General features: G+C 35.0%; 1 pseudogene; it reads right to left on the bottom strand.

Moving 5' to 3' along the window:
* Positions 1-9,090: 9,090 nt before the first annotated feature.
* On the bottom strand, positions 9,091-9,208 carry LOC111729797 (annotated as a pseudogene).
* Between the last annotated feature and the right edge of the window lie 604 nt (positions 9,209-9,812).

Below are 9,812 nucleotides of genomic sequence, written 5' to 3'. Positions count from 1 at the left end.
GAAGGAGATTGAGGAAAAATCTATTCAAGGAGAAGGAGCTTTTGGTTAGCTTCTGATTGTTTGCTGCTATTACCATTTTTAGTAAATAGTGGTGTTTATGAAATGTTTTCTCATGATCTATTTCCACCTAAAAGCTTTGAACTGTGGGTATATATGAAAAATTTGTTCTAACTTGCTACAGTCCTGGGACTAGCCTTAATAGAATATGCAGCAGTGTTTATTTGCAAGCTGATTATGAAACTTGTTTTCATTTTAACACGTCTTGATTTATTAACCTCATTTAGAATTTTAGAGTTTTAGATTCTTCACAACTGATTAAAACAAAGTACTATTGTCCTACCCAGAATAGAAATCCTTCTTTATATTCCACGAGAAGTCATTTTTTTTTTAAGACCAGATTTGTATTTTGATTTTGACACCTGTATCTTGTAAACAGTTTTTCTTTGCCAACTGCTAAAGTAATCATTAGAAATAAAGACAATGGAGATAATCTCAAGAGCTTTTTGGAATTGTCAACTGCATATCCCTTTCTGTATCATCTTTGTCAATCATGTCTACTACTAATGGCATAGTTAAAAAAAAAAAAAAATCATGCAACCTGAGGAGAAAAACATACCTATTGACTCTTATGTGTCAAATTAGATGAAGCCAGTTATTTAGATGGCAGAATTGCTTTCCATATGATGCAATTGATCTCTTTTTGGGGGCACATCAGACCACACATAAACACCTGGACCCTATAATTAGGTCCCCTGTGGAGCCTGTTTGTTTAGATCCCAATATCAGTATAGACCTTGTGTTGATCTACACAGTCTTCATTTTATACCTACTACAAAAGACAGTACTACACTTACTTGATTATTAATATTTTTAGTAATAGTATTCTTTTCAAAAAATAAAACTGAGAACCTCATTGATTTAATGATATGCTAACACTTGCTTATTTCAGAGTTGTTTCTTTAAATATATGTGTGTGTGTGTGTGTGTGTGTGTGTGTGTGTATACATATATGCATGTATAATCAGCAATTGCCCTTATGACTGAGTCTATGAGTATCGGAATAAGGTGATCTAAAATTATTTTCAAATTCATAGTTTTATTGAGCCAGTACTAATAAGACTCTTATTTTACTTTTTATACTCATTCCGTAATACCATATTGCTGTTTTCAAATTTCATTCTCATAGACCAGTCGTTGACTTTTAAATCTTTTCTCTGCTCATAAAAATAAAACACAAATAGCTTAGATAGCCGATTTTTTAAATGCAGATCATAAATATTTTTATATGAAAAAGAATTTTTAATCTGACAGATTTTTTAAAAAAGATTTAAATTATAAAATTTTCCTATTGACTACCTAACGAACACTTTGTGTTTTATAATTGTGGAAGAGAAAACCCTCACTTTATCTCAGTTTGGTAAATATTTTAAAATGCAATGACCATACACACAGTTTGGTTCTTCAATTACTTTTCCTCCACACTGACAAACCATCTAACGCTATTTAATGGCTTCTCCTAGAGCGCTTCATGATTCAAAGTCTTCCAGCTGTGACAAATCAAAAGGCACCTATGTATTCTTTGGGGTTTTTATTTGCAAAAATGTCAAAAATTCAATTTAGTTTTGATTTTGATGTACATTAATCTTCACAACCTTTTATGCATCAATTAACTGGTGAAAGTTATGAGGGCATCTCTTCACTGAATGTGTCATGAAGGCCTTTTAGTCTTTTTTTTTTTTTTTTTTTAGTGTATATTCTTTGCTGTTTTCACAGTGAGCTACACTTTTAAAGGACTTTTTCTTGGGCTTTTCTGTTTGGAAGCCTGCTTTATATGAAAACAAATTTAGTTGGAGTTACCTAAAAGTGTATGCTTTCTATCTAGAATGGTTTATATGAGGTCATAGCAGGGACCTTCACAATGGAGGTATATATTCATATATATTAATATATCCATATGTATATATGGATATATATATGCACACATATATAACAATATACACACACATATATATACACACACATATACATGCATACATTTACTTTTTCTAATTTCAAAATATTTATTATTCATATATTATTTATGGAACTAGAACAACTTTAGAAAGCATTTAGCTCAACTCATTTTATAGATGAGAAAAAAGGGCAGAGTTAAGTTGGACATCTTGTCTAAAACAAGCCAGTTAATAGCATATTCGAGACAAAATCTCAGCTTCTTTTAGATTCTCTAGAATATCACGTGACCCTTGTCACGTTGAAACAGATTTTGTGGTTAGAGGTTATAATTCTTTCACGCCCACTTATATAAGAATGTTAACTGAGCTTCCACATTGATTTTCATAGAGTTGTGAGCTCCTTAGAAACAAGGCTATTCATGTTGCCCAGGATGTCTCCAGCACATTCAATAAGACATTCTACCTTTAGCCTAACTAGCAAAAATGAGATAATTCTTAGTTGTGAGCAAAAGGTGGAGCTGCCCCTGCCTCACTAAAAGGCCTGGACACCCTTTTAATTTTATACCACTCCTTTAGCCTAAAACCTTTAACACAGAAAAAGAGTGATGCGGTTATTTGGCTTTCCTCCCTCAAATTCATCAGTAGAATATAAATCACTTCTGAATGCTTCTTGCTTCATACCATTCTTTAACTTTTGGGGCCAACTTTCCACTTAATCTATTATTCTAGGACCCTAGACATGGTAATTAACCTCAGAGATGGAATTTAGTCAAAAATGCACTCTGCAAACTGTTACGTTAGAAAATTTTAATTGTGTCCAGCAACATTTCTTAATTTAATCTGAAAGGTTACAGTATCTTTTGTATTAATCAATAACCATTTAATTTCTGGATGAAGGTTGAAATGATTTTCTATGACTTACTAGCTTGGCATAAGGCTATGCTTTGGGCCATTAATTCACCTTGCAGAAGTCTTTGCTTGAATTCCTCTTTACTCTGAGAGAATGGGGCATCATTTTAAGAAATGGGTCATTTTATTAAATGATAAGTTGTAAGACAAACTGAACAATGGTTTACTTTAAAGAGCACTAGGTCTAAAACAGTGGGGCTTTTTTTTATTATGTACAGTACTTGGAATGAGAGGATCTTGAACTCAGGGACAAGGCTGTGGAATTAATCATCTCTCTCCCTCATTGAAGAGCTAAAAAGTGATTTTAGAATGTTGTTGTAAGGTTTTAGATTGTTGTTGTAAGATTTTAGATTGTTATTGTAAGATTTCAATGTCCAAATGTTATTTCCTATTTAGAACATTGCTTTTCATATGAAGACATTTTTACATTATGTAGCATTTCTGTTCAAAGACCCTATTAGTGATGACCATTATGTTAACAAATTACAATGATGATTCGGACAAGTTTCCACCTACTCCTCATAACTTTTCTCATTTTACCAGTCTTTTGTATCATCTCTCTAAGTCTATAGAATTTGTTCTCAGTAGCAGTAGAGAGAAAAGCCAAGATCAAATTACCTATGACTTTGAGGTACAAAAGCCTGAAGGTTCTATAATCATGAAATTAGGATTATTAAAATGTTTTCCCACCACTAGAATTTGGGAAGCATCTGGCGCAATAGCTTATGATATGCCTCAGCTAAAATCCTCAAATTATAATAAAAAAAAAGTGAATTCTCTAATCTTTGCATTTGAAAGCAAGAAAGAAGGACTTTGGAAATCTAGTTTTGCAGATGAGGATGCCAAGTCTGAGTTAGATTAAGTGACATGTCAAAGGTCACGTAATTAATTAGTGGCAAATTTGGCACTAGAATCTTACTATGTTAAAACTCTTTCTACTGAAACCTTACATTTCTTGAATATTTTGAGCATTTGTTTTAAGGGAAAAAAAGTGGCATAAAGTCTGATCGAAGACTTGCCAAGAGTTCCATTAGACTTAAGCTTTTAAATGTTGCTCTTCTGGCCTCTGCTCCTTGGCTAGTGTCTCATATCTCTGTATACAAATCTCCCTGTAAGATCTCATACAAATACTCATGACTGCACTGAGGCTTTGCCTGGATTTTCCGTCATGTTTGCAATCATTCCAATCCATCTGTCTCACAAAATAAGGACCTAAATGTTCTCAATATGCATTCGTTTGCACTCCAAACATACTGTTGACCACTAATGTCTGCTAATTTCACTTCAAGAACTCTGAAATCTGTGCCTTGCCCTCCATGGCCTTATTATCTTTCTCCTGGATCGTTGGAAAGCCCCCATCCCCCATCCTTTGGGTCTTCCCATCACTTGCTTTCCTTCTCAAGTCTACCTTCCACTCTCCCCAAAGTTAGTTCTTTCTAGAAACAAATCTGATCACTATCATTTCTGTACTTAAAAAACTGTTTGACTCTGGAATGCCTTCACATTCTGGCTTACCCACCTCCCCAGGGTAGAACAGCTCCCTGGCAGATGTATGTTGTGGTTGGGTAGCCCTGCTTGTCAACCTTCTCTGCATCAGCCATGATCTTTTATAACCCTGGACTTAGCATATGACTCCCTTCTCCTGGAATACCTCCCTTTCCATTCATTGTGTCCAAAATTCTTATTCTAGCTCAAAACACAGATAAAAAAAAATAATTCCTTATATAATATTATTTGGCAATAGTGCGCCTATCTCACTTTATTCATACATTTCTTATGACATTTATGGAATTATTTATTATAATTTTATATCTCTCTTATACTATTCTATTCAAAACTTCTTAGGGCCTAGTGAATATAATGCAGGCAACAGAGGCAAATGGACCTGGGTTTGATCCCTACTCACCAGTCACTAACAATGTGACCTTGACACATTCTCGATGATGCTCAGTTCAATTTCTTGAAGTTTGATAATAACACCACATAAGGGTCTGATATAAGAAATAGCAATTATATTTGCAAAGTGCTATACACTGCATGCAAAGTGCTATACACTGCATGTAAATACCATTCATCAATCAGTAAATGCAGATATTCTTCCCTGTATACCCAACCTTTAAAAAAGTGCCAAGGATATTTGTCGAAATGGAAATAATACATGTATTAACACCTTTACAAACTTGGCTATGTAACAAATATATCTTCCATTGTTTCTTTATACCTGGCTAGGCTCTCAAGTTCCAGTTTTGGTTGATGGGGGCTATTTGCCAATCAATCCATGGTAGCTCAGTCACCTTCCTTAGAGAAGCTGTATTTTGGAAACTAGTCAGTCAATTTAGGATTCCTTCCTTGATCTGTCTTCCTTCCCTTCAGGGCAGAGTACTCTCTAGGCATCTGAGGGATGTTGAATCTGTATGCCATCCATGTTCCTGTCTGCCTTTAGCTGAGGTGTAGCCCTTCTCACCTGGTCTTGGACATTAGTGTGTGACCCTGTTATATTCACCACTGATGTCCTTAGGTGATAGAAAGAAACACTGAGTATATTTAAGAGGATCTCAGAGCAGAAAGAATCATGGTCTGACTTTCTAGGCTGTATTTCCTCTAAAAGACAGCAAACTAAGCCCCATTTCCACATGACTCCAGAAGCTAGGGGAGGGGGACACAATTTAATCCATCACATTTGATTACTCTAGATTTTGGTTACTCTTTGGTTACTCTGCTTACCTACTTGGGCACTACAACACCATCTGAAGGTGCCCCCAGAGGTACACAGGATTTGTGAGTCTTCACTAAAGCACCTTTCCTATCTATGCCTTCCCCGGCTATTGCTGTGCTGTTACTCAGGAAAGATGGTGAAACTAGGGCTTCCTAAGAAGGTTTGCAGTCTCTCGAAGGAGAGACAATCTGGAAGTCAGACCATGGTTTGGTCCTATTTGCTCTGGAGCTTTCCCAAATGTCCCCAGGTTTCTAGTGGTGTTTTTGTTATCATACCAACTCCCCTGGGTTAGAACAAGTGGAGTTCTGTACCCTTTTCAGGGACCCACAGTCATCTCTACACCAGTTATATACCTCTAATTCTCTCTTTCTTTTCTGCTGGCCAAACATGTATCCCTATTTGAGCTGAAAAATGACGATTTCATTGTGTCTTTTCTACAGTATAGTTTAAGCAGAGCTACTCAAACTTTATTATGAATAAGGAAAACTATGCTGTTTGTTAAAATTCATATTCCTGTGCTTGTCCATGTAGATATGGGGTAAGGCTCCACAACTTGCAATTTTATGATACATTCTAGATGCTTCTGGTATACGTGGTCTGCAAACCATGCTTTGAGGAACATTGGTGTTAGTTGTAAATTCATGGTTTGAATTTTCAGTTGTTTCTTAATATATAAAACTGAGTGTTTGAAATAAGAAAATAAAAAAAGTAACATTTTTTTTTCCTTAAGAGTTTGGCTTTTAAAAATAAAAACCATGACTTTCAAGATCATGACCTCTGCTAGAGATTTCCAAAATTTACCTACAATTTTCAAATCTAATAAATTAACTCTTTTGTCCTTTTGTATTATCTCTTCTCTCAGTCATTGTATATGATAAACTTATCCATCTGCTTGAATAGTGAGAGAATGGTAGGGGGAAATAATTTTTAAAAACACATAGGTTATTATTATGTGTTATTATGCCACATTTGTACCCATGTATGCATGTTGTGTGTGTATGTATGTGTGTGTGAGGAGAGAGAGAGAGAGAGAGAGAGGGAGAGAGAGAGAGAGAGAGAGAGAGAGAGAGAGAGGGAGAGAGCGAGCACGCGCAAAGTAGAATTTAAGAATGAATGTAAGGTGCTGAGTGGAAAGTGAGTAGTATGTGGAACCACTCACAACTTATTTGGAATCCTGGCTGTGCAATTTCTCATTTGGATCAAGTGAGAAAATCATTTGGTTTACTGCAAGATTCTTTCAGAATACAATTATGTTTTAATTAATATTCCTTTAATTTGGCACTCTGTAGAGAAATTGTCATTACTTGTTGAATGAATAAATGAGTGATGGCATTTCTTTTAATGAAAGGCAATAGAAGGGTTCATTTGACTCACAATTAAATTCTGTTCAGTCCAAAGGTATGAGCCTAAGTTTCACCTTGTCTTCTTTTCAAAAGCCTTATGTGCCGGTCTTCAGGAAATCTGACTCCCTGGCTACTCTAGTAAACAGATTTTTCCACCTCTGAATTTCAGTAGAACTTACTTTTTGTACTCATGATTCAATATGTGGCATATGTTATCTTATTGATTCAAGTCACATTTTGTGGATATGTGTTTTTCTCTAAGTGCTCAGCTCCTTGACAGCGACTACACTGTATGCCTATTTTTCACATTATCTAGCAAAGACCCTTTATTTAGTAGGTGCTAAGTGTGTTGTACTTGATGACGATAGTGATGCAAGTAAATGTAAACTATTATACACAATTCTTTAACAAATTATGCTGATATAATTCTCTCAGATGAAGAAATCCAGACTCACACAAGTTCAATGGCTTGAAATAGGCCCACAACTAGGAAGAAGCAATGACTCAGATCTTCAGATTCTGATTCCAGGGCTGTTTTTACTACATAAGGTCTCTGCTTTGTGTTAAATAATTAAGATGTTTTATCTCAAGTTGTTAGGTCTGATAAAATTTTTTCTGATAGGATTGAGATATCTTTGAACAAGTCACCAAGATATATTGTATAATTTTCCTTCTCTTTTATGGTTTTTAAAAGGAAGATTAATATCTGCTTTTCAGGCATCGTCTAGGTGTTGCTCTGCCAGAAGGAGAGGGATTAACTAAATGTTTCCAAATATCCCTTTTGGTTCTGTACTCTTCTAACTTAAAGCTATATTTTAGTTAAAAAAACAAAAATCCAAAACTCTGAATTCTGTTTTTCCCTGTGTATTTTATAAATGATATGTACATATTAGCATCAATGAGTCAAAGTTGGAAGGTCAGGGAAGGCAGAAATCAAGTTGTTAGCCAGAAAAGTTTAGTCTATATGTGCCACTATTAATGGAATGAGAAAGAATAAAAATATACAATATTCATCTTCATGTTCGAGGCACAGGATTTTGAAACCACCCTGGCATATTCCAGATGTTAAACCCCAGTAAGTGGGAGTTTGTGGAGATCTCTGAGAACTTGAAAAAGTCTTGGTTGTTCACCTTTATCGATCTCCAGTCCAAGTTGTGCTTTTCCCACCTTGAACTTTACTTCATTTTAAATTCTCAGCCCTCTTTCTATTTTTACTTATTTATTGTTATGCAGATTATAATGTCCAGTGTTCAGAAAGGATGAGATCAGCTAAACATTTCTTATTCTAGGCAGCAATCGAGGACTTTTGAAAAGCATGTGGAACCCCATTAACAGATAAAGAACACAGGACTGAAAGAACCGAAGGACAAATTATTTATTTCAGTACATCTCGTATAAGCAACACATTACCAAAGGCAATAGGTATGAAAGATCAGATCAGCATCAGAAGTGCTAAATGATATTCATTTGCAATCTTCACCAAAATAATAAGATTTCATGGGAATATTTTTTTTATTTTGAATGTCAGAGACAATTTGAATAATGTGATTTTTTTTTGACCCACAATCTAAGTCAAAGCCTTATCCTACAGATAATAGAGATGAGATGAATTAGAGGACTATAGCCAGATACAGAGAAAAAAAAAAAGCAGAACCATTTAAATACTAATAGTTGAAACAGGCAGTTCAATGGAGATAAATGCAGAATAATGATGCTTTTGATGGGTCTTTATCACAGAAGGCCATGTTCTTCATAAATTATGAACCGTAAAAAAGGGAATTTTAGTGAAAGGACAAGTCTGTTTGTATCATCAATGAACGATGATAAATAGAAAGACAAAAACCAAATAGAAATGTATAGAATGATAACTGCTTGATATCTCTGTTAGCCAAGTCTCTACACTTTAAATACTAAAAAGCAAAAGATTATTCGGAATAGAAATCCTAAGGCTGCTCAAATGCTACAAGTACTTGCACTTTGAAAAATTGAGAGTGGTTTTTGTGGAAAATAAAATAATAGTCAGTCTAGCATGTACTGAAGTCAATTTCATTCTTTAAAATTTTTATTTATTTTTATTTTTTATTTATTTTAGGCGTGGCAACTCTTGATTGACCTCACAAATTGCAAGGACCTTATCAGCTTACAATCCCTTATTTTTAAACTTTTTTTGCACCTATAGCATCTGGTCTTCCTAGGTGGTCTCCCATCCAAGTACTAACCAGGCCCGATCCTGCTTAGCTTCGAGATCAGATGGGATCGGGCTTATTTAGGGTATCATGGCCATAGACCTGAAGTCAATTTCAAATGCAGATGTTTGGGGTATTTGCTTATGTCAAAGGGCATCTGAAATATATTTGAAGTGATATTCTTTAATGTAGATTGGCGTTCATTCTTTATATTAAAGATGTACCTCAATTTACATATAGACATGTTCTTGAATTTTTTATCAGTAATTACCACATTAAGAAATTAGCTAGTTGGGGTGGTTCCATAGAGTAGTGTCTAACACGTTTCCTTTACACGCAGAAGGTCCTGGGTTCCAGCCCCAGTGGAGCCACTGTCCATACCTCGGGTGTGCCAGGCCCCGGGTGTACATCCCTAGCGCTTGGGAGGAGAAGCCCGGCCTTCAGAGATCCACTTCTTAAGGGGAGACGACAACTGGAGGTGGAAGTGGGTGGGGGAGAGTTAAAAAAAAAAAGTTAGCTGGTGTTTTTTTTTTTATATAAAAAAATGTAAGATGAATTTGAGGCTCTGATAAGTATATTTTCTAAAATTTAATATTTAGTTTCATTTTCTATTGATTTTGTTTTGCAAAAAGCAGCCATGAAATGAATTTGAAATTTTCCTGTATATTTTTACTAATATACTTTAACAGATCTAAGTAACAACTCC

Source organism: Pteropus vampyrus, unplaced genomic scaffold (assembly GCF_000151845.1).
Source record: "Pteropus vampyrus isolate Shadow unplaced genomic scaffold, Pvam_2.0 Scaffold281, whole genome shotgun sequence".
NCBI lineage: Eukaryota > Metazoa > Chordata > Mammalia > Chiroptera > Pteropodidae > Pteropus > Pteropus vampyrus.
This window is presented reverse-complemented; position numbering and strand designations above follow the sequence as displayed.